Raw genomic sequence first — 26158 nt, forward strand, 5'->3', positions numbered from 1 at the left:
AGGCTGGCTGTTCACAGAGCTCTGTGTCCAAGCACATTAATAGAGAGGCGAAGGGAAGGAAAAGATGTGGTAGAAAAAAGTGTACAAGCAATAGGGATAACCGCACCCTGGAGAGGATTGTGAAACAATCATGGGTTTAACAAAACCAAGACATGGGTTTCAGCTGTCGCATTCCTTGTGTCAAGCCACTCTTGAACAACAGACAGCATCAGAAGCGTCTCGCCTGGGCTAAAGACAAAAAGGACTGGACTGCTGCTGAGTGGTCCAAAGTTATGTTCTCTGATGAAAGTAAATTTTGCATTTCCTTTGGAAATCAGGGTCCCAGAGTCTGGAGGAAGAGAGGAGAGGCACACAATCCATGTTGCTTGAGGTCCAGTGTAAAGTTTCCACAGTCAGTGATGGTTTGGGGTGCCATGTCATCTGCTGGTGTTGGTCCACTGTGTTTTCTGAGGTCCAAGGTCAACGCAGCTGTATACCAGGAAGTTTTAGAGCATGTCATGCTTCCTGCTGCTGACCAACTTTATGTAGATGCAGATTTCATTTTCCAACAGGACTTGGCACCTGCACACAGTGCCAAAGCTACCAGTACCTGGTTTAAGGACCATGGTATCCCTGTTCTTAATTGGCCAGCAAACTCGCCTGACCTGGCATATCGCATCTTCCTCTTGTGAAGAGAAAGATGCGATATGCCAGACCCAACAATGCAGAAGAGCTGAAGGCCACTATCAGAGCAACCTGGGCTCTTATAACACCTGAGCAGTGCCACAGACTGATCGGCTCCATGCCACGCCGCATTGCTGCAGTAATTCAGGCAAAAGGAGCCCCAACTAAGTATTGAGTGCTGTACATGCTCATACTTTTCATGTTCATACTTTTCAGTTGGCCAAGATTTCTAAAAATCCTTTCTTTGTATTGGTCTTAAGTAATATTCTAATTTTCTGAGATACTGAATTTGGGATTTTCCTTAGTTGTCAGTTATAATCATCAAAATTAAAAGAAATAAACATTTGAAATATATCAGTCTGTGTGTAATGAATGAATATAATATACAAGTTTCACTTTTTGAATGGAATTAGTAAATTAAATCAACTTTTTGATGATATTCTAATTATATGACCAGCACCTGTATGTATATATGTATGTGTGTGTATATATATATACACTATATTGCCAAAAGTATTGGGACACCCCTCCAAATCATTGAATTCAGGTGTTCCAATCACTTCCATGGCCACAGGTGTATAAAATCAAGCACCTAGGCATGCAGACTGCTTCTACAAACATTTGTGAAAGAATGTGTCGCTCTCAGGAGCTCAGTGAATTCAAGCGTGGTACCGTAATAGGTTACCACCTGTGCAATAAGTCCATTTGTGAAATTTTCTCACTACTAAATATTCCACGGTCAACTGTTAGTGGTATCATGAAGTGGAAGCAATTGGGAACAACAGGAACTGTTGCCACGTAAAATCACAGAGCGGGGTCAGCGCATACTGAGGCGCACAGTGCGCAGAAGTCGCCAACTTTATGCAAAGTTTAGCTACAGACCTCCAAACTTTGTGTGGCCTTCAGATTAGCTCAAGAACAGTGCGTAGAGAGCTTCATGGAATGGGTTTCCATGGCCGAGCAGCTCCATCCAGCCTTACATCACCAAGTGCAATGCAAAGCGTCGGATGCAGTGGTGGAAAGCACACCGCCACTGGACTCTAGAGCAGTGGAGACATGTTCTCTGGAGTGACTGGCAATCCCATGGATGAGTCTGGGTTTGGCATTTGCCAGGAGAACAGTACTTGCCTGACTGCATTGTGCCAAGTGTAAAGTTTGGTGGAGGGGGGATTATGGTGTGGGGTTGTTTTTCAGGGGTTGAGCTTGGCCCCTTAGTTCCAGTGAAAGGAACTCTTAATGCTTCAGCATACCAAGACATTTTGGACAATTTCATGCTCCCAACTTTGTGGGAACAGTTTGGGAATGGAGCTTGACTGGCCTGCACAGAGTCCTGACCTCAACCTGATAGAACACCTTTGAGATGAATTAGAGACTGCGAGCCAGGCCTTCTCGCCAACATCAGTGCCTGACCTCACAAATGCGCTTCTAGAAGAATGGTCAAAAATTCCCATAAAAACACTCCTAAACCTTGTGGAAGGGTGGGCCAACTCCATATTAAACCCTACGGATTAAGAATGGGATGTCATTAAAGTTCATGTGCACGTAAAGGCAGGCGTCCCAAAACTTTTGACAATTTAGTGTGTGTGTGTGTATGTATGTATGTGTGTGTGTGTGTGTATATATATATATATATATATATATAAATTAGGGGTGTAACGGTGCACGTGTGCACCGAATGCATTACATTGCAACAAGGCCTCCTGTTTGGGAACACTTCGGTTTCTCGTGAATTACGACAACGGACAAAGACAGGTGGATACAGTGTTGCCAGACGTACGATAATTATCGTATTTGTACAATAATTTTGACCTCTGTACGATGTACGATCAATAATGAAAAAAATCCCATAATGTACGTTAATTTCAGAATTTTGTGTCACTTCAAATGATGGTCGTTATAATCGGCTTATACTTATTGGTCTAGCTGTGGATCCTCTGCATCATGATTGTAAGGAAAACGCGAACTTTGTTAGGCATATCTTCTCATGTTACATCTTCTCGGCCAGTCATCATGGAGAATGACTCTCACGAGCAAAAGTTATAATGTTCCTGCCGCAGCGTTTTTAGGTCAGTTGTTTCTCACTAAGGTACGCCTATTGTGGTAATTGCAGGTCATGTCAAAAAGTTGTTGGTCTAGATAAATAGCTGTATTCTGTACGTTTGACTCGTCAAGTCACCTTTATTTATATAGCGCTTTTTACAATGCAGATTGTGTCAAAGTATCTTTACAGAGATAGAGGGAACATAATGCTGTACAGCAGCTAAAATAGTGTGATTGTCCAGCTTAAGTTCAGTATTGATTCATCCCGTTCTCAAAAAAATCTATATTAATATTAAAAAATAAATATTGATTTAGTTCATTTATCTATAATAAAAACTAGTGTACGATAATTTTCTTCCAAATACGATAATTTTGAGCTTCTGGTATGAAACTTGGACATTTCCAATCTGGCAATACTGGGTGGATAAGACGAAAGCAGTACACGACGAATACAGTGGTGGTTAGCCTAACCACCATTAACCACCAATAATCGCAATAAGCTCTGTTTTGTTACTTTCGATAAGAAACAAAGTGTCATCCTTCAAATTCTTCAAACGTGATCATCTCTCTATATATAAATAATAATAATCACCAATCAATTTTTAGGTGTTAGGATTTTTGTTTATACCAAACTTTATATAAAGATGATTCTCAATTATGTTATGAAAGATATAACAGAATGATTTGGATTTTGCTTTATGCAATATGTGTGTAAAATGGCCATATTTTTTTTCATTTTTCATTATATAGGCCTACAATGTTCCTCCATTGAAACGCATTGCATTTTATGTATAAGAAATAAGGTACGAGAGGCATGCTGTATCGTGAATAAGTCAGCGAATTAATTTAAAGGGGAAATATTAATTATAACTCATTATGATTATTAATTATGATTGATTATGAATATGTGAATCAGTTAATCAGATTAACTTGATGTAGCTACATTAAAATTAATGGTACGCTTCACAGCCCGGAAAGTTCTGCGTCATTACAACGAATTTACAGCGTAACTTTCGATATAGTGTAGGCCTACCTACAGTAAGTATAGGGGAACAATATGTAAAATCTTGGAAATAAAGGTAACATCCAGGAAAATAAATTATTTATACTGTATTTTAGAACTGAGGGGTACTTATACTATTATGATAGACAACATCTTACGTTTGAGAGCAATTTAGCGAGAAAGTGCACTGATTAAGTTCTTTCAAGGCAAGTAGAAAGAACTATTGCAATCTTTTTTAATACATGGGGAAATATACTTTTGTTACATGTAGTTACAGGGTAAGTATGACATTGCGGGCCGTAAATTAAAGTGGTGCTTGTTACACTCTTGGTTCATGACTGGCATAAAGTTGGTTTGACGTTGGACGTTTGATATTCGCAAATTTAGGGACCGTCTCTAAAGTTACAACCGACATTGGTATGCACGATTCTAACTTCAATAGCATTTGAAGGGAATCATTTACAGCCATAAAACCAACTGTAAAATATTCATCCAGGTGTCAGCTATTATGCACACCTTTTATATTTTTGATATTTATTAAAATAAACTGTCAAATCATGTATAAAAATGGCTATTTTTCACTACTGTATATTGGCTCATACATAAATATGCCATAATTTAAAGCTCAATAACATTTGAAGGGAATAATTTACAGTCATAAAACCAGCTGTAAAGTGTTCATCTGCATGTCAGCTATGATGCACACCTTTTATATTTTTGATATTAAAATAAACTGTTGAATCGTGTAAAAAATGGCTATTTTTCACTACTGTATATTGGCTCATACATAAATATGTCATAATTTAAAGCTCAATAACACTTGAAGGGAATAATTTACAGTCAAAAAACAGCTGTAAAGTGTTCATCTACATGTCAGCTATGATGCACACCTTTTATATTTTTGATATTTATTAAAATAAACTGTTAAATCATGCGTAAAAATGGCTATTTTTCACTACTGTATATTAGCTCATATATAAATATGTCATAATTTAAAGCTCAATAACATTTGAAGGGAATAATTTACAGTCATAAAACCAACTGTAAAGTGTTCATCTGCATGTCAGCTATGATGCACACCTTTTATATTTTTTAATATTTATTAAAATAAACTGTTAAATCATGTTTAAAAATGGCTATTTTCCACTACTGTATATTGGCTCATATATAAATATGTCATAATTTAAAGCTCAATAACATTTGAAGGGAATAATTTACAGTCATAAAACCAGCTGTAAAGTGTTCATCTGCATGTCAGCTATGATGCACACCTTTCATATTTTTAATATTTATTAAAATAAACTGTTGAATCATGTTTAAAAATGGCTATTTTTCACTACTGTATATTGGCTCATATATAAATGTCATAATTTAAAGCTCAATAACATTTGAAGGGAATAATTTACAGTCATAAAACCAGCTGTAAAGTGTTCATGTGCATGTCAGCTATGATGCACACCTTTTATATTTTTAATATTTATTAAAATAAACTGTCAAATCATGTTTAAAAATGGCTATTTTCCACTACTGTATATTGGCTCATACATAAATATGTCATAATTTAAAGCTTAATAACATTTGAAGGGAATAATTTACAGTCATAAAACCAACTGTAAAGTGTTCATCTGCATGTCAGCTACACACCTTTTATATTTTTAATATTTATTAAAATAAACTGTCAAATCATGTTTAAAAATGGCTATTTTCCACTACTGTATATTGGCTCATATATAAATGTGTCATAATTTAAAGCTTAACATTTGAAGGGAATAATTTACAGTCATAAAACCAACTGTAAAGTGTTAATCTGCATGTCAGCTACACACCTTTTATATTTTTAATATTTATGAAAATAAACTGTCAAATCATGTTTAAAAATGGCTATTTTTCACTACTGTATATTGGCTCATACATAAATACGCCATAATTTAAATCTGCTATTCAAGAGCATTTAACTACCTACATTAATACGAAAAAAGAAACAGTTCATTCGTTACAGAAATTTACCATAGTAATCAGACGCTAACATACTACCATAATTGTTGGTACATGTACCCTGACAGTACCATGATGTTGTTTGAAATACCTTGGAGTATATGAATACCATATTTTATGAATATAGTATACATTCACCATGGTATATGTCAATGTACCATGGTGCCACCCCAGTATTTGCAAGAGAAGTTGTAATACAAATACAATACAAACATGATTTAACAGTTTAATAAATATTAAAAAATATAAAAGGTGTGCATCATAGCTGACATGCAGATGAACACTTTACAGCTGGTTTTATGGCTGTAAATTATTCCCTTCAAATGTTATTGAGCTTTACATTTTGACATATTTATGTATGAGCGTATATACAGTAGTGAAAAATAGCCATTTTTACACGATTTAAGTTTATTTTAATAAATATTAAAAATATAAAAGGTGTGCATCATAGCTGACATGCAGATGAACACTTTACAGCTGGTTTTATGACTAAATTATTCCCTTCAAATGTTGAGCTTTAAATTATGGCATATTTATGTATGAGCCAATATACAGTAGTGAAAAATAGCCATTTTTACACATGATTTGACAGTTTGTTTTAATAAATATCAAAAATATAAAAGGTGTGCATCATAGCTGACACCTGGATGAATACTTTACAGCTGGTTTTATGACTGTAAATTATTCCCTTCAAATGTTATTGAGCTTTAAATTATGACATATTTATGTATGAGCCAATATACAGTAGTGAAAAATAGCCATTTTTACACGATTTGAGTTTATTTTAATAAATATTAAAAATATAAAAGGTGTGCATCATAGCTGACATGCAGATGAACACTTTACAGCTGGTTTTATGACTGTAAATTATTCCCTTCAAATGTTGAGCTTTAAATTATGACATATTTATGTATGAGCCAATATACAGTAGTGAAAAATAGCCATTTTTACACATGATTTGACAGTTTGTTTTAATAAATATCAAAAATATAAAAGGTGTGCATCATAGCTGACACCTGGATGAATACTTTACAGTTGGTTTTATGGCTGTAAATGATTCCCTTCAAATGTTATTGAAGTTAGAATCGTGCATACCAATGTCGGTCGTAACTTTAGAGACGGTCCCTAAATTTGCGAATATCAAACGTCCAACGTCAAACCAACAGGGTAAGTAATTAAAAAAACGCAACAATCTGTTATCACTCGGAAACCTTTATTTGAAAAACAACTTATTTCAAAACATTTAAAGTTACAACACTTCTTATTCGTTTCTCTTGCTTGGCTACCTTGTTCCTCTTCTTCTTTTTCTTTCTTTCCAATGATGAATCTTAAGAGGGAATCCCATGTCATTTGCTATTCTGTATTAAAAGAAAATACAGTACACCCGGAAATGTGCTCACCGTTTACTCATCTTTTACTCTCATGCCATCTGAGATGTATACGACTTTCCTTCTTAAGATGAACACAAACAAAGGTTTTTAGAAATCATATCTGGGAACGCTTGATAATGCAAGCTCATGTGTTCCTAAAAGTCGAAGCATCAAACAGCACATACAGCAATAACAACAGTAATCCATACGACCCCAATGGATTAATCAATGTCTTCTGAAGTGAAACGATACGTATTTGTAAGAAAAATACCAAATATTTTAAAATTTTAAACTTTCGACCAACTGTCACCTGCGCGTGCATGAGAGGGTTGAGAGTTCATGCTTGACGTAACTTGAAGCGTGACGTAAGCCTGCCGAGAAACTCACGCGAAAAGTCATGCGGATGTCGGATGCCGTCAGTTTTTTTTTTTTTTTTTTTATATTAATGCTCACAACAAAATACACAGAATAACAGATAATGATAAACAAACAAGACAGAATAACAGAGACGGCAGTTCTCGAGTGAGTTTTACATGAATCTCCCGCGAGAACGTCATGAAAGCTTCACGTTGCTCACAATATGCTTCGTCGAACGCAAAGTCGGCTCTCATGCAGGCGCTAGTGACATTTGTTGTTCGTAAGCGAAAGATGAATAGCCTAAACCATGAGAAAATTTCTGTGTGTACTGTATTTTCTTTTAATACAGAATAGCATTGGGATTCCTTCTTAAGATTCAACAGTTGAGAAACAAGAAGAGAAAGCCAAGCAAGAGAAACAACAACAATCAAAAAAGGACAAAACGTGTTACTTTCTGTCAGAACTTTAGAAATTATAATGAAAAGTTGATTTTAAAAAAAATGAATAAATGAATAATAAGTGTTGTAGACCTGTTTTTAATTAAGTTGTTTTTCAAATAAATGTTTCAGAGTCAGTGATATCAGATTGTTTGTTATTTATTACTTACCCTGTAACTACATGAAAGAGTGTAACAAGCACAACTTTAATTTACAACCTGCAATGTCATACTTACCCTGTAACTACATGAAAGAGTGTAACAAGCACCACTTTAATTTATGGCCCGCAATGTCATACTTACCCTGTAACATGAAACCAAAGTTTCCCCATGTATTAAAAAAAAAAATAGTTCTTTCTACTTGCCTTGAAACAACTTAATCAGTGCACTTTCTTGCTAAATTGCTCCCAAACGTAAGATTGTTGTCTATCATAATAGTATAAGTACCCCTTAGTTCTAAAATACTTACAGTATAAATTATTTGTTATTTTCCTGGTTGTTACCCCTTTATTCCCAAGACTTTACATATTGTTCCCATATACTTACACGTACTTACTTTATAGGTACACTATAATTATCAAAAGTTACGCTGTAAATTCATTGTAATTATGCAGTACTTTCCGGGCTGTAATCTAAAGCGTTACCAAATTAATATTACAATCAATTAACCTGTTTGTCCAGTGAACACTCAATTGTTTATTAATTCTAAGAAATGTTCCTTTCCAGGTTATGGGAAACAACATTCCTATTGTTCGGTACTACTCAGAGCATGTAGTCAAGATCTGATCATTTAAGAGGCAATCTATTCACAGACAGGGAGTCAGAACCAACTATGAATTGTGCACAAGTTTTATTAACTAAATCACAAACACATAGCTAACTAACAAACACAAACATACATACACGCAAGTCACACATAAATGGCTAAAATGATAAATGATAGAGTGAAACCGGAAGTGGGAAACTGTAGGAGCTACGAAGAAACCAAAAAAAAAAAAAAACAGGAAAAGTGGGGAAAGAGTTCTTTCTCTCTCTCATAGACAAGCACATGGCTGGGTTGCAGGCCTAGGTCTGAAGAGGCCTGCAGCAAAAAAAAAAAAAAAAAAGGTGGTCTTTTCAATCATCCAAGAAGCAAGAAAGAGAGTGGGAGGGGCGTTGTGCACTGGCGTCAAAGTCACACCTCTTAGGGTTGACCTGACCAATGAAAATGTTGTATTTCCGGGCGACAACATGCTGACTGTCAAGGCATTTACGACCGAGCAAGATTAACTGGCTGAGTTTTTGAAGAAGAACTATTAAAGATTCTTGTAATACTGATGTGTTGCACAGGTATCGACATATAGTATACACAAGCATTTAAATCTTCTCGATAAGAACCCATAGACACTAAACATGGCATAATTGAAGTTACCTTAAATGTATCATAAAACATGTGAATACAATACTGAGTACAATACAACAAACAGTAATAATGGATACCATTTCCTGGGGATATGCATGTTAATTTATAGAACAGTCTGTCTATAAATTAATGCAGGAAAGATGCAGGTTTTCTGTGTGACTCTTTGTCTCTGCTTTTCTCTGCTCTTCCATGTGGCAACCAACATTCCTTGGTACAATAAAACTTGTAACTGAGAACTTCTTGGGGGATGGGGGACAGACCCCAGAGTGAGCTTTAAACAATTATTGGTTAACTATAACAAATAATTGTGTCTGATTTGTCTCAGTCGTTACAGTCACAGCTGAAGGACTCCTAACAACACCCTTCAGCCGTGACTTATTCACGATACAGCACTAGCCTCGAGTACCTTATTGCTTTTATAAAATGGTTACCACACAATACAAATATTAAGGCCAAAAATATGTATCAATGCAACTTTCTGAAGTAAAATCACTAAAAGCCTTCATTCCGTCTGAAAAAATAGTCCCTGACCGTAAACAGCAACAGAAGTTACATTATTACGCCGTTAGATGGTGGCAAAGACTGTCTTTATGAGTGTGTCAGTCAGTAGCGAAGACTTTTACATTGAAAAGAGTGAATTGTTGTGAACACGGAACAAGACGTAAGTGACAAATGCTTGACTAGCGCTGTCAGTCACGGGAAAACCCCTTAACTCTTAAAAGGACAATATAATACATCAGACATTTAAACAGATTTTTTATTATAAACATAGGACTGACCTGAAGGATAATGCTAAATCTGAATGCAGGTAATAAACTCGCTCAATCAGTCTCTTTCTCACAATACTCTTCTAGTTCTACATAATACAGTAAGCTTCAATGAACAATATCAGTGAGAACAAACATATGTTTAGATTGCTAAGAGTGTTTGCTAAGGGTGTTGTGTAGTGATACACAGAACTGTTGGGTGAAGCAGTCATAGCCGTGTTTTATCGTGAATAAAACACAGCTATTGACCAATCAGAATCAAGGACAGGAACTAACCGTTTTATAAGTAAGGGATAATGTACATCCAGCTGGTTGTTATCGCAGAATAAACCCCGACGGGGTGATCAGGACCAGCATCAGTCTGAAGGGGTTTATTCTGCGATAACAACCGGATGGATGTACATTATCCTGCTTTATTACACGGCTACTTGCCACATAAGTAAATAATTAGACATGAAATATTGAGCTCTCAATTTTCAATTTTCAATTTCAATCGAGCTTTATTAGCATGACTGTGAATCACAATGTTGCCAAAGCATATACCAAAGCAAAGGTATTGATCTGAGTCGAAATATTTTATTAGCTCTTTAAACACAAAGCTTCCGCGGAAAGAGCAGTTGCTGCGCAAGTTCAAACTAGATGGACACGGACATTTAAGAGATATGGTACAGTCATACCACATATTACACGGCATTTATTAATACCACTACATGGCAGCAGCTGCTTTTGTATTAAACGAGAGCAAGTCCGCGATACCGGATGACATAATTAAATAACTGTACACAAAATAATGATTTGACTGCGTTTTAATATTTTATTAGCTCACCAAAGGCAAAACTTCCACAAGGAAAAAAACATTCCTAACAAGCATATAGACTTCAGTTACCCGGATGAGCCTGTGTTATCTGTTTTCAGCGGTTGTTATCAGAAAATAACATACCGCTGGATGGCGCCAGTGACCAATCAGAATGAAGTATTCCACAGAGCCATGTAATAAACAGTATTAGAGAGAGAGAGCCTGGGCGAGCATTACTTGTGTCTGATATAACATTCATTCTTCAGGTCGATGTCCATAATATTATATCCAATACCAAATACAACATATTTATATAAAATAATATTTATTGAACAACAATATTTCACAAGTTCGCCTGCTCATTCAGTCTGAATGGTTAATGGTAAAACAAACTTGGCTTGCTGTCCTCGAAGGAGGCTCGAACCCGAGGCTCGGCTTGAGCTCCAAGTTAAACCCCCCTATAATAGTACTGCGCAGAGAGAGAATAAGAGAAATAGAGAAGGAGATGGGGAGGAGGAGGGATGCTGCAAGAATTGTCTCTGGGATGATGCAGTGACTGCTGCTTATATATGCTCGTAATGATGATTGACAGGACTGAATGTTTAGACTCCTCCCGAGCCTACGTTTGGAACTACATTTCACAAGTTCGCCTGCCCATTCAGTCTGAATGGTTAATGGTAAAACAAACTTGGCTTGCTGTCCTCAAAGGAGGCTTGAACCCGAGGCTTGGCTCGAGCTCCGAGTTAAACCCCCAAAAATATATTTACAAGGACAGCAAGCAAGATTTATATAGCCTAGATCAGTTTATCAATTCAATATTCAATTCACATTTATTTGTATAGGTCTATAGTGCTTTTCACAATATATATAATTTCAAAGCAGCTTTACAGGAAATGCATGTCAACGTTACAATTTGGAGTAATCTGTTATCAAAGGTGACTCTGTGCATGTTATGTAATTTCAGAAATGTACATATACATGCAGTTAACTAACAATGTAGCCTATTAATTTAACCAATCTATTAAGGTAGAAACAATGAGCTAATTTAAGTAATTAATACATGTTACCAAAAGATTACGATGTCTAGAAAAACGTGTAGACTATAGTAAACACTATACTAATAAAGCATACTATACAGAAAAATTGGTTTGTGCAGAATTTGATCTTTTAATATCACTTAGTAGCTAGGCTACATTAAGCGACGTTAAGCTTTTTCTTTATAACGTTTTTCTATGGGAGGAAAACACTTGTAATTAAATGAATTGCATTCATATTCTGGGCCCATCTGCTTTGCTCTACATAATATGGTTTATCAGTATGATGTTTACGGAGTTTGGTCTTTTAATATCCCTGTCTTAGTACATTAAGCCATGTTAACCTTTTTCTATGAGAGGAAAACGCTTAAAGTGAAATTAAACACGCTGTGTTAAAATTCTGGCTCAACTGCTTTTCTGTACATATGGTTTAATTGTATGATGTTTACTCAGTTTCGTCTGTTAATATCACTGTCTTAGTAGGCCTACATTAAGCCACATTAAGCGTTTTTCACGTTAAGCGTTTTAGAATGTCCGATAAATTGCATTGGTTTATCAGTCGCATTTTATTATTTCATTCAAAAATAATGTAGCTAAAATATCGGTAAAAATGAAATATTTACAAACATTAAGCTATAAACATGTATTTTAGGCTATTTCCACAACAAATACTTTAAATTTAATGATATTCAATACAAAACAAGACTGAATAAGTAGCCATAAAATAAACATAAATTATAGTGGCATTCATTACAAACAATAAAAGCCTGCCCCGTGAGAATTAGGGATTACTGGGCATGCAGATCAGACCTCACTGTAGTGGCATTGTATTCAAGGGCAGCAAATTCATCATTCCAGCGAGCCTAAGGAAAGAAATGTTAAAAAAAAAAATCATGAAGGGCACTTAGGGGAAGAAAAGTGCAAAAGGAGAGCCCGGGAAGTGATGTACTGGCCCAGGATTTATCAGGACATCTCAGAGTTAACAACCTCATGTGAGCTTTGTTTGACCTTCAGGCCCAGACAGCAGGCAGAGCCACTTCTTCCACATCCTGTGCCAAGTAGGCCTTACTACAAGGTTGGAGCAGATTTATTTGAGTATGATGGGAAAAGTCACATTGTTGTAACTGACTACTACTCTAATTACCCAGAGGTGGCCACACTGCAGTCTACAACTAGCAAAGCTGTCATTGCTTTCATGAAGTCTACGTTTGCTTGCCATGGTGTCCTCTGTGTGGTCTGGGTACAGACAACGGGCCTCAGTTCCCTTTTGAAAGGGAACTCAACACTGCGTTTGATCAACGCTTTGGGGAACGCCTCCTAGTGAACCGGTGCCTGAAACGCTTATCAAATCACGGCAATTCTATTGGCCGGCGACAGCCTATGACGTCATAATTGGCGCGAACCGGAAATATATAAGGAGTGCCTAGAGAACACGTCAGTATCTTTTCGTCTTCAGGGACTGTTTTGTTTGAAGCGCAATATCAAACTGGTATTAAGGTAACACAAATTATGTCTGACAAACGTTTCAGGAAGTGTGTGCATCTGTGTCCCAGAATGTTGATCACACACATAACTTGTATGTTGTCTTTTATGAGAACAAACGAGCATGTACAGGCAGTTCTTGTGGGATCTGTCTGTGTTTATTGTAAGCATTTTTTACTTGTAAAAATGCTCCACTCTTTTCTGGTCTTCTCCTCGAGAGGAGAAGGACTGGCAGCTGCGCCTAATGGTTCAGGTCTTACTCGTGCTGAGGTAGAGCAGAAACTAGATCATGAGGTTCTCAGCTGGAGCTTGTTGAAGAGTTGAGAGAGGTGTAAATTCCTTGCGACCTTCGGCAGCTGACGGGAGTGAGCTGTGGGATTATGATGATGTGTTGTATTTGACATCATTAGATCCAGCAGCGATTGCTCTTCTTGTTCTAAGCCCAAGAGAGCAGGAGATGGCTGATGAGGATGAAGATGGTGAGCCTCCTGAATCCTCAAAACCACCCTGCCCCCGCGTATATACAGCTGTTTGAGATTGTGGAACGCACCTCTGGCAGACTGCAGCTGCCATTGGAGCAGGTTAAGAAAGAAACCGCTTGCGGATTGTTCGACGAACGGTTCCTTTTTGGCCATAATCCTCCAGCCACCGTGAGCCTTCCATTCCTTCTTGATCTTCATACTGAGATCGAGAAGGCATGGAAGAACCTGTATTCAGCTTGCATTCATCGACATCAGCGGGCTAATTCGCTGGTGCTGATGGAGTGAGTAAGTATGGGTACGCGTTGATGCCTCCTATTGACGAGATGGGTGCAAACTATCTCGTGACATGGGCGGGCTCCAACGCTAAAGCTCTGCTCCTTCGGAGCACAATGGCTTAATTGCATGTACATTGCTTGTTGGAATGTGTTTAGGTAGAGTTTGCTCTCTTCGAGTTTGAGTGATCTCACGCCCGTGATTTTCTGGAGTAGTAGGCCTGTCTTTGGCCTCCCTCAGAGCATGGTGACGTAAAAATTTTGTACTCCCCTTGCTTTAAGGGTAGAAAGGTGTTTTTACTGGGTACATTGCCTGTTGTTAAGCTCAGGTTGAGTTAAATAGTTAACCTCACTGGATAGTTTGGTTCTCATATATGGCTCCCTTAGAGCTTAGACACTGCCACTAGCTGACGCCCGTGTCATTCTGAAGTTGCAGGCCCCGTTTGGACCTCCTTCAGAGCATGATGGCGTAAGTTTGTACTCCCCTTGCTTAAAGGGTAAAAAGTGTTTTTACTGAGTACAATTCTTGTTGGAATGTGTTGAGGTAGACTTTTATGTGGTCTCACTCTACAGTCTTATCTGCTAGTAAAACTCGGTTTCAATCAGAACGAGTTCCCATGTTTTGTAGGTTCTTGCATTATCAGCAGTTGGGTTGCTTTTAGGTGTGTGGCCTTCACAGGCTGCCCTGTAAGCGAATTCCCCACATCTGGGTGTCTTTTAGCAGATTAAGCATGTCGTTTCACATGGCTGGCCATTGCAAGGCCTCTGTGATAATAATTCTACATTATGATTATAATGTATCAGGATTAGTTCATGTTACAGGCTCTCTGGGAGCCTCCATGATTTTTGTGCCTACAGTATCATCTACCTGTTAGGTTGAGCCCAGTACTCCCCTCGTTTAGAGGGTTGTTCTTTATAAGTACTTAGCTCCCTAAGTCTGGTCATTGGTTGAAGGGCTCTCTGAGGCCTCCCTGTTGAAGACCAGCCCTTAGGCTGGTTGTACTCCCCTTGTTTGGGTCCCTTTAGAGTGCACAGCCTCCTCAGTGCATAAATAAACAAGCGCTGAGTAGATCCTAGTATTAAGCAGAGTTTTACTCCCCTCATTTGTAAGGTTAAAAAGCGCTAAGCTGAGTCCTGCTCTCCAGGATGCCTGTCTCTACGATCTGGTCTGAGTTGGTTACTGCCTCTTTGCAGTCCCTCTTACTGGATATCTACTCTGAAGAATGTGAATTGAGACTCTGTGATCAGACAGGTTGTTGGCCAAGACTAGGTTACTGTTAGACCAGGTCGGCCTCCCTGGTTGCAATCAGGGTCGAATATGTTCCCCTGACAAGTGACTGGCTAGGGTTCCTTCGGGGCCCCTGGCTACATTCCCTTAAAGGTACCCTCTTTTCTTTGAAAAGAAGCTTGGTTCCAGAAGCCTTTGAGTGGCCTTGGTAGGCCTTCTGTGGAAGGCCTCCTTGAGGCTTATAGCCTGGGCTGTTGGCAATAGGGAATGCTGTCACTGATAGCCTATGTATGACCCGTAGGGGGAGTGGTTCTGGCATTTCAGTTGAAACTGCTAGTTCTGACATTTGTCTAGCTATTCTTTGGCATGCACTCCCCTCAAGCATGGCGGCGTTGGTATATCGTTCCCCAAAGCGATCAAATGCAGTGCTGAGTTCCCTTTCGAAAGGGAACGTCTCAGGTTATGTATGTAACCATGGTTCCCTGAGAACAGGGAACGAGACACTGCGTTTCCCAGCCATGCATCGGGGCAAATGAACTGGCAGAGAATGCCGTGATAATAGTAAAAGGACTCATGCGAAAGGCACATGCTGGTAAAGAAACTTTCAAAAAAGTCTCATGATCTGCAGAAGTGCACCTCTGGAGAACGGGTTTTCCCCGGCTCAAATGCTCATGGGAAGAAGAATCCGAACAAACTTGCCTGTAAGAGAGGATCTTCTGGACACTGCACATTCAAGTCAAATGAAATGCTTCAAGCAGAAACAAAAACTCAAACAAAAGAGACTGTATGACAGAAAAGCGAAGCCACTGACAACACTGAAACCTGGTGACACTGTCAAAAAAAGAGACAATAACACAGGTATCTGGTCTCAGCTGGGCAAAGTGGAAAAACTGATTGCTCCAATGTCTTATGAGATTTTGATGGAGGGTGGATCAACACTGCGACAGAACAGAATTGACTTAAGGCCTAAGCAAAGCTCTAAGGCTGAGATACGTGATCCAACAGCAACTTCTGAGTCTCTGGTTGCAGAGGCTGGACAGGTCGCAGAGACAGAATATGAGACAGTGGTCGAGCAAAGACCAAAAAGAAATGTTAAACCTCCGGAAAGATTGATTAAAGTTATGTGAAGTTATGAGTTTGACTACTGTTCAGTTTCCAGTGGTAAAAAGAAAGAAAACGAGAAGAGAAAAACAACTGAAAGTGATTCAGAGTTGTATTGAATTTATTTTTTTTGTTGTTGTTGACATTTATTATACAGAATGTGAGAAAAAGTGTTATGTCATTTCTCTATTTTCTCTTTTATTCATTTTCTTTTTCTCTTAAGGGGGAAGATGTGTTGTTATCTACCGTTTGTGTTGTTATTCCAAAAAATGTTTTTGCTTATGTGAAGGATGCTGTTTTACGTGGATACTGGGACACGAGTAAAGTACAAAGCATTGTTAACATAATAAATAATATTTTAGCGTCTGTTGTGGAAATTTTAAAATTTGATTGTAATCATCCTCATATGCTGATGATTCCATGTCTCCTCTAAACTGCCTGACCTATATGCTGCTGAAATTCCTTCCGTAGAAGTGCTGATGCTAGTGTGAAGGCATCTTCTTTTACAAATGTGTGTGTGTGAAGGGCTTTTAGTCACGTAGAAACAGTTGCTTTTGGGCTTTTATTTTTGACTCAGAGCCAAGTCAAAGTAAAAGACCATATTTGTGAGAAACTGTATGTATAAGTTGCAAGGTAAGAGAAACTGTGACTGTCACATAACAGGTGGCAGCATTTTTCCTGGGTTATGTGCCTAATATGGGAGAGAATAGGGTTTCAACCTTGAAGATTAGAGCGTATAAAAGCCACAGGGAAAACATTGTAATCTTTGTCTTACACTCTGCAGCTACTTGTGAGCCTGTATGACTGTCTGACCTTTCTTGCAAGAAATAAAACTTTTGAAAGACAATTGGATGTGTTTGTCTCTTATACAGTAAGAGTCAGTTGATTTTTTTGCCACAACAATTTGGTGTCAGAAGTGGGATCCCTTGGATGTGCCCTGTTGGACCCGAGAAGCGGACGACGTTTGGCCACCTGAGACACGCTTTCAGCCCTACCCCGCATAGACTTGAGGGACGAGGGGTCAACCGCGACCGGGCCCAGGGGGGACACCACTGGGATCAGGAAAAGAATCCAGGTGGCAGCACGACTCTCTGGTAAGAGATAAATTATAAATTTCTATTGGAGAATCAAAATATGATACGAGTATTATGGGAAAGTAGAAAGTAAAAAGGGAAAATTTTGAGTGGTAAAATAAGAGAATTAGGAAACGGGACAAACCATATTGGTGGCTCTGGCTGACTCTGTGGTCGTGGTCAAGGGGTTTTGGGAATTGAGGTCGCGCTGCGGCAGTGCAGATAAATTCTAGAAGGGAGAAATTTGAGCTGCGTCATACAAGCTGAAAACATTTTGTGGGGATTGAGCCCAACGGCAGTGAGGGGCTGCTGAAACAAAATTGGAAAGTGAACTGAAGCTGTATGACATAATCTAAAACACCATTGAAAAAAGCAGTGTGATCAAGAAGTCCCCAAAACTGTATCACGTTGGGACAGTAAAGACGTTTCTGGGTCACGCACTGAAACAAATTGTGGGATTGCGCCCAGCTGCAGTCAGGGTACTGCAGTGAACCAATTTGTGGAAGGGTGACACAGCGTAAACGTCTTAAGCTGGAGCATTAAGGCTCAGCCCGTCCAGTTTTGGGTTAAAAAGATCGGGAGCATTGAGGCTCAAACTGTCCGACTTTGGGTTAAAGGTCGGATCTGTGGGAGACGTCCGACAGATTATTAGGTGCGCACCGAAAAGAAAATCCACAGGAGTCAGAGAAGAACCAAAAATATGGGGAAATCCCAGAGCAAGCTTGCAAAAAATGATACGCCAAGGGCTGTTGCAGAATATGATACACCGGTGTTTGTTCAAATGAGAAAATTATATGACCGTAGATGTCTGTAAGATATAGACAAGTTGATCAAATTTCATGATTTCCCAGCAGAGGGGACATTAAGTGTAATACGGCTCACTATAATAAAGGAAGATGTAGAGGCAGGAAAGCAAACAAGAGCGGGTTGCTGGAAGAGAAAGCATGTGTGTGTAAATTGTGGTCAGACGGTGAATTGCTGGCTGCAGGAAGCAGAGAGAAGAGAAAGGACAGCACTGCAAAACCAGTTAGTGCAGCCAGCTGATAAAGAAGTACAAATTGAAGAAAAAAGAGAAAAAAGTAAAGAAAAAGAGGAAGAGATAAAAGATGAAAAAGTAGAGAAAAAAGAGGAGTTACGTGAGCTAGTTAGGGAATACATGTCTGCACTACACTCTACTAATTCTGTGTCTTATGTCTCTCTACCGCCGAGTTACACACACACCCTGGTCGGAACGCAGTGTGCGTCCTGGGATCCCGACCTGGACTGCTCTCCTCCAAAGCGACCGACAGCACCCCCGCAAGAAGCAGCTGACGGGAGACAACAGCTGACGATACAGCCCTATATTTCCCAACCCCTCCTGGAGGAAGTTGATGACCCAGACATGATACCCGAGACACCAGCTGAGAGAGAGGACACCTGGCGGAAGGCTCCAGTGACAAAGAAAAGAAAGACACGACACACTGTGAAGGAAGAAAATGTGAGTGTCACAGCTCCGATGGTTGAAGTCGAAGCTCCGATGCTCGAAGTGTCCGGGCCGGACGGGCCTATGGTGGTTTTCAGACCATGGACCTTGGCTGAGATGAAGGAAGCGATGGCACATTTGCCAGGCCCTGAAGATGCAAGTGACAAATTTGCTGAAGAGCTTGGTATGTTCTGTAGAGAATTCAGCCCCACGATGCACAAACTAAAGCGGATGATGGCAATGAAACTGGGCCCGATGAACTGGTACCGAGTTAAAGGGCTGCTTCACAGAGAGGATGGTCGGAGGGAACATCACGAATGGGACCACAGAGACAATGCAGACTATCGCGAAGCTGTTCTGGAAATGGCCAACGCTGTTAGAGCTGCGTTTCCAGTACGCGTGGAGGCCACAAAGCTGAACGAGTGCCTCCAAGGAAGAGATGAGAATGTGCGGGCATTCTACTACAGGCTATATGAACTCTTCAACAGACACGGTGGCCTGCCAGAGCCAAATGTCAGAGGAGCTAAGCCCAATCTATGGGAGTGCCACATGTGCAGCTGGTTCATGAGAGGACTGAGGGACGACATAAAGAGAGGACTTAAAGCGGGTCTGGTCGGCTGGGAAGGCACACGCTTGGCTGAGCTACTAAAACACGCCAGGCACGCGGAAACACAGCTGGAAGAAGCAAGGGTGGAAGAAGCAAACCAAGCAGCAGAAGCCGAGAAACAACAAGTCACTGAAGACAGGCTTGCTGCTGCTAGGCGAGAGAAAGCCAGAGCGAAGTCCGACAGGGAGCTACAGCTGGTTATCGCCGAAGCTCTAACAAGGACAGGAGGGCTTGCCAGGGACAAAGACTGGTACAAGGCAAGAAACGCAAACAGAGAGGGGGGAAGGCGGAGTGAATGGAGGTGCTGGATTTGTGAAACAAATGACCATTCCACCAGAGACTGTTTCAAGTGCAGAGTGTGCAAGAAGGAGGGTCATTGGGGTAGCAATTGCCCTCAGAACAGGAAGAATCAAGCCGACTGAAATGCGGAGGACGGAGAGCAGGAGGGAGGGGTCCTGGATGAGCATCCGACCACTATGAATCAGGGAAGTGAAAATTATCTAACCACACATGTTTACACATGCAATGAAGAAAACGCTTGCATTTCTGTATGTATGTCTGAAGTTAGTGACGAGTCTGATAAATGTTTGACAATGTACAAAAGTAAGGGATTTCTAAACATGCCCAGATATTCTATGTTAGTTTAAGGGACACCAGTCTCTTTTTTAGTTGATTCTGGGGCATCCAGATCTACGTTACGACCATGTGACTTGCCATGTCAACCGAAAATGTCAAACCAGTTACATGAATCCATTTCGGCCTTAGGGCACCGAATTTTTGAAAAATTCACCGAACCTTTGATCTGTGAGGCAGAAGGGGGCAGGATGTTAAAACATTCCTTTCTGCTTGCAGCAAAGTGTCCGGTCCCATTAACGGGGCGTGATCTCATGTGTCAACTTCATTTGGTACTGTTTGCAACCTCCTCAGGAGTCGGTGTGACAGAGGGAGAGGTGTGTTTTATGAAAATGAAGGCCGAATGGGCATATGAATGGTGCATAACAGATTCTGTTTGGGCTCAAACAGTGTGTGAATTGGCAAAAAATCGAACAAAGCCTTTTGACACAAAACATATGCTGCCTGACAATTTACATTGCATGTCACATGTCGTAACAGAAAGAGATGAACAATATGAAATAGACTGGTTTCAGGAAGAAATAGGTGAAACTGTGAAATACACCAAAATGTTTTGGACAGAAAAAGTGTGTGCGCTGTTAGTGGAGCTAGGAGGGACACAGCGTTCGTTTTATCTGATAGCAGGCCAGGCAGTTCCTCACATTTCACTTGTGAAGGCCACAGAGGGGAGGTGGAGTGAAGTGGGCCTGTTTGTCAGAGAGTGTGTTGAGACGGCAGACTGGGTCGAAAAGGATGATAATGTGAACTACAGTGAAAAGTTAGGAGCTTTTATGACAAAATACGAGGGTGAAGTGAAGGTGGAACGAATTGTGACACCGATTGAAAGAGAGAGTAAGGAAGATCATTGTACAGCAAACGAATGCGCCTCAGAAGTACGCCCAGCATTGGCTGAGGTGCCTGCTAAATTGTGGGCTAAATACAAATATGATGTGGGGTTGATTAAGGGGTGTGAGCCAGTAGTGATCACTCCAAAATCTGACTACAGGCCAAGCCAACAGCAATATCCTCTGAAAAAAGAAGCCATACTTGGCATAACTCCAGTGTTTGAGTCACTATTGAAAGAAGGCGTAATCGTACCCTGCAATGATTCTCCAGTACGTACTCCAATTTTTCCTGTGAAGAAAATCAGGGACAAAGGTCAACCCACAGAGTGGCGTTTTGTTCAGGATTTGCAAGCAGTAAACTCAGCTGTCAGACAAAGAGCTCCGTTAGTAGCAAATCCCTATACGATATTGTCTCAAATTCTGCAAGATGCACAATTCTTTTCAGTAGTGGATTTGGCTAACGCTTATTTTAGTGTACCCATGGATAAAAACAGTGAATTCTGGTTTGCATTTAACTTTAATGGCAAGGGGTACACTCTTACACGCTTGTGTCAGGGGTACTGCGAGTCCCCCACAATTTACAACGAAGCTCTCAGAAGGAGTTTGGAACCTTTGACCCTGACAGATGGGACTGCCTTGCTTCAGTATGTTGATGATTTGTTGATTTGTGCAAAAGATCAGAACCCACATGCGTGACTGACATTGTCTCCCTCCCGAAGCATTTGGCGTGGGAGGGTCACAAAGTCAGCATGTCAAAATTGCAGTTTGTCAAGCAACATGTGACATTTTTAGGGCATGTAATTTCCAGAAACAGTAAATCACTGTCTGGAAAAAGGGTGCAGGCGATAAGGGATGTGCCGAAACCAATTACAAAAAGACAAATGCTCTCATTTTTGGTGATGTGCTCATACTGCAGAACGTTTATCCCCAATTATGCGATACACGAACAGCCCTTGAGAGCCCTTACAGTGGGAAAGGGATTGAAGTCATGTGACAGAGTTGAGTGGACAGTGGAGGCAGAGGAAGCTTTTGAAATTATGAAGTTTCAGCTGTCTCAGGCGCCAACGTTGGGCCTCCCTGTGCCGACTAAGCCCTTTGTTCAGATGGTTGATGAAAAACATGGATTTATGACTTCTGTTCTCTTGCAGAGTCATGGAGACAGGCTGCGACCTGTGGCCTATTTTTCAAGCAAATTAGATCCAGTTGCAGTGGGACTGCCACGTTGTCTGAGGGCCGTGGCGTCGGCTGAGCAGGCCGTAATGGTGTCCAGTGAATTTGTGGGGTATTCTGACCTAACCTTGATGGTGCCTCATGAGGTCTCCATGATCTTGCAAGAACAGAAAACATCGCATTTATCGACAGCTAGATGGTTACGGTACCATACTATCTTGCTCGATATGCCGAATGTTGTGGTTAAGCGTTGCACAACCTTGAATCCTGCCACCCTCCTTCCGACGGAGGAGGATGGGGAAGAGCATCACTGTTGTCTAACCGCCCTCAAACAAGTATGTACATCACGTCCAGATCTTTCTGACGAACCGATCGAAAATTGTGACAATATCTTGTTTGTGGATGGTTCGGCATTCAAAGATCCACAAACAGGTAAAAATCGAGTCGGGTATGCGGTAACAACTGAATTTGAAGTTGTATCATCCGGATCGTTGCCATCAAATTACTCAGCCCAGGCAGCTGAGCTTGTAGCATTAACAGAAGCATGTAAACTCATGGCGGGTAAATGTGTCACAATCTATACGGACTCGCGTTATGCGTTCGGAGTCTGTCATGACTTTGGAGCTTTGTGGAAACACAGAAAAAGTCAGATGGGCGCCCAATACTAAATGCTCCTCTTGTTGCTGCACTTTTGGAGGCCATTCTACTGCCTGAAAGGGTGGCCATCTGCAAATGTGCAGCACACAGTAACGATACCAGCTCTATCTCAACAGGAAACAGACTGGCTGACGGAAAAGCGAAGGCTGCGGCATTGTCTGGCGAGACAAAGGAAGCAGAGTGTACCTTGTTATCTGAAAATAACAATGTTGATTCTCCTTCTTTACAAGGCATGCAGACCTTTGCCTCGGTGGCAGAGAGGAATCAGTGGAAGCAGGCCGGCTGTGCGCTGGTGGATGCAATTTGGATGAGTTGTGATGGCAAGCCTTGCTTACCCCGACATTTTTACCCTCATTACGCTAAGTCTTTACACGGACGAGATCATGCAGCAAAGATGGCGATGGTGGCAGAAATGAAAGAATTGTGGTTTACAAAGGGGTTTACAACAGTTGCGGAAAATTTCTGTAAAAGATGTGTGATTTGTAACAACCACAATGTGGCAAGGGGAGTAAAAATGCCTCAAATGTCTCAGCCCTGCTGAATGAAATCGTCCCAAGATGGGGAATCCCACGTAAGATCAGTTCAGACAACGGAACACACTTTGTCAATGAGGCAATAAAACAGGTGGGTCAATTCCTGGGTATAGACATGAGGACGCATTGCTCCTATGCTCCAACCTCGGGCGGGGCGATCGAGAAACAGAACGGTATTTTGAAAAAAAAAATTGGCAAAATGTTGTGAGGAAACTGGGCTCACATGGCTCAAGGCACTGCCGATCGTTCTTATGTATATGAGAATGAGAAAAAGAAGCAGGATAAACCTGAGCCCATTTGAAATCCTCTTTGGTAAACCACCACGAATTGGGGTTCAGGGGGGTAAGCAACTGCTGCCATCAACAGAATTGTGTGAACATGACATGATAAGTTATTGTAAAGAGCTGTCTTCTCTGTTGCCTAATATTTGTGTTCAGGTGAAAGCTGCTCAGGGGAAAGTGGCAGAGACCACCCTCCATAAAATCAGGCCAGGCAAATTCGTCGTGGTGAGAGACCTGAGGAGAAAGAGTTGGAGGGCAAAGAGGTGGCTAGGGCCATTCCAAGTACTTCTGACGACCCACACAGCGGTGAAAGTAGCAGAAAGAGCCACTTGGATCCACGCCAGCCACTGCAGGAAGGTCCCGACCCCGCCTCAAGAGGAGGAGCAAGAGGAGGAGCAAAGGGAGGAGTAGACGGAAGGCTGCCCCGTGCCAAGGGGGACGTTCAGGTTGGCTAATCTGGACCAACACATCAGTGCCAAGGAGAGAAAGTCGCATGTCAATTAACGCCAAGATCCTGTATAAACACCAAGTGCCACTATCAGCTCAGGAACAAGGACACAGCTGGAATGTTGTGTTGAAACAGCCAGTGTGCAAATTAGAGCCCATCGTGAGAGCACAAGCTGCAGTTGCGGTGAAAAGGTGGGAGTTGAGACACTGGAAAATATGTAATCAATGTAATTAATCTAAGTATAGAGCCCATTCTTTGTCTATCCTATTTGCTTGCTTAAAACAGGGTCTATCCCCACAGAAAAAGCCTTAAGCAATTTTTTCTGACTTCTTTCAAAAATTTAAGAGAGTGATCATTTATGGGAAAACCAGAAATGAAGAGCATAAATGTGATGTAAGAACTTAAATTTGCTGTGACATAAGTTTTAAGTTTAAATATGGTTAACTAGTAGTTTAGTCTTAAAGAATGTGATAGTTAAAGAAGTAGTGAGTAGTTATCAGTAAATGATAAAGAGGAGGAATTGTTGTGGAAATTTTAAAATTTGATTGTAATCATCCTCATATGCTGATGATTCCATGTCTCCTCTAAACTGCCTGACCTATATGCTGCTGAAATTCCTTCCGTAGAAGTGCTGATGCTAGTGTGAAGGCATCTTCTTTTACAAATGTGTGTGTGTGAAGGGCTTTTAGTCACGTAGAAACAGTTGCTTTTGGGCTTTTATTTTTGACTCAGAGCCAAGTCAAAGTAAAAGACCATATTTGTGAGAAACTGTATGTATAAGTTGCAAGGTAAGAGAAACTGTGACTGTCACATAACAGGTGGCAGCATTTTTCCTGGGTTATGTGGCTAATATGGGAGAGAATAGGGTTTCAACCTTGAAGATTAGAGCATATAAAAGCCACAGGGAAAACATTGTAATCTTTGTCTTACACTCTGCAGCTACTTGTGAGCCTGTATGACTGTCTGACCTTTCTTGCAAGAAATAAAACTTTCAAAAGACAATTGGATGTGTTTGTCTGACAGTAAGAGTCAGTTGATTTTTTTTGCCACAACAGCGTCCAAGTGCGAAAATAGAAATATTTGGATTTGTGCCGAATGAGAGAGGAGCCCAAGTTTCAGTTTCAGCTTTGCTTTAAATAAATTAGATTAGGCTTTAAAATAAATATTGTTTGTAGCTAATGAATGCCACTATAATTTATGTTTATTTTATACTTATATTTTTTATTCTTGTTTTGTATTGAATACCGTTAAATTTTAAGGATTTGTTGTGGAAAAAGCCTAAAATACAGGTTTATATCCTAATTTTTGTAAAATTTTCGTTTTTACCGGTATTTTAGCTACATTATTTTTGAATGTATAATAAAATACGACTGATACACCAATGGGATTTATCTGGGTTTTTTTCCTCTCAAAAACTTAAGTCTGACCCAATGTGACATAATCAGGTGCGATAAATAAGGAATGCTAAATGATAAAATTGTGCTTTATTATTAGAAACTGCATATTTACAAATGGGGATATGCGCCAATAAAACAATAATATTGTGTTCATTACTCTGTGGGCACTGCCATTGATACAGACATCGAAAGGTATTTTACACTATATTTGCTTCTGCTTTTCGAGCGCAGAAGTGTGATAAAGGCACTGATTTAGGCTATATAAATTCTCTATTATAGATCAGATAAAGGTATACATACACGTCATGTACAAAATATGTCGTTTTAATGACATAATATCTCGTTATTATGAGAAAAGATGTTGTTTTAATGACATAACATCTCGTTTTTATGAGAAAAGATGTTGTTTTAACGAGAAAAAGATGTTGTTTTAACAACATAACATCTCGTTTTTACGAGAAAAGATGTCCTTTTAACTACATAATATCTCGTTATTACGAGAAAAGATGTCGTTTTAACGACATATCTCGTTTTTACGAGAAAAGATGTTGTTTTAAAGTTGTAATTGAGTGGAAAAAATATTATGTGTGTGGCAGCAATGCGCCATCGTAGTCTTCCAATAGGCTATGGCACATTTTTTCGTGT

At 40.0% G+C, this 26158-nt stretch overlaps 2 protein-coding genes across 3 annotated transcripts in view; one reads left to right on the plus strand and one right to left on the minus strand.

The window, feature by feature from the left end:
• The window catches only part of med1 (mediator complex subunit 1), a 633161-nt gene that overhangs the window by 436558 nt on the left and 170445 nt on the right, over positions 1–26158 (plus strand). The gene's annotated exons all lie outside the window — the stretch shown is intronic.
• Positions 1–26158, minus strand: part of si:ch211-196c10.15 (uncharacterized) — a 370952-nt gene that overhangs the window by 326367 nt on the left and 18427 nt on the right. The gene's annotated exons all lie outside the window — the stretch shown is intronic.

Source organism: Ctenopharyngodon idella, chromosome 2, assembly GCF_019924925.1.
Source record: "Ctenopharyngodon idella isolate HZGC_01 chromosome 2, HZGC01, whole genome shotgun sequence".
Classification (NCBI taxonomy): domain Eukaryota; kingdom Metazoa; phylum Chordata; class Actinopteri; order Cypriniformes; family Xenocyprididae; genus Ctenopharyngodon; species Ctenopharyngodon idella.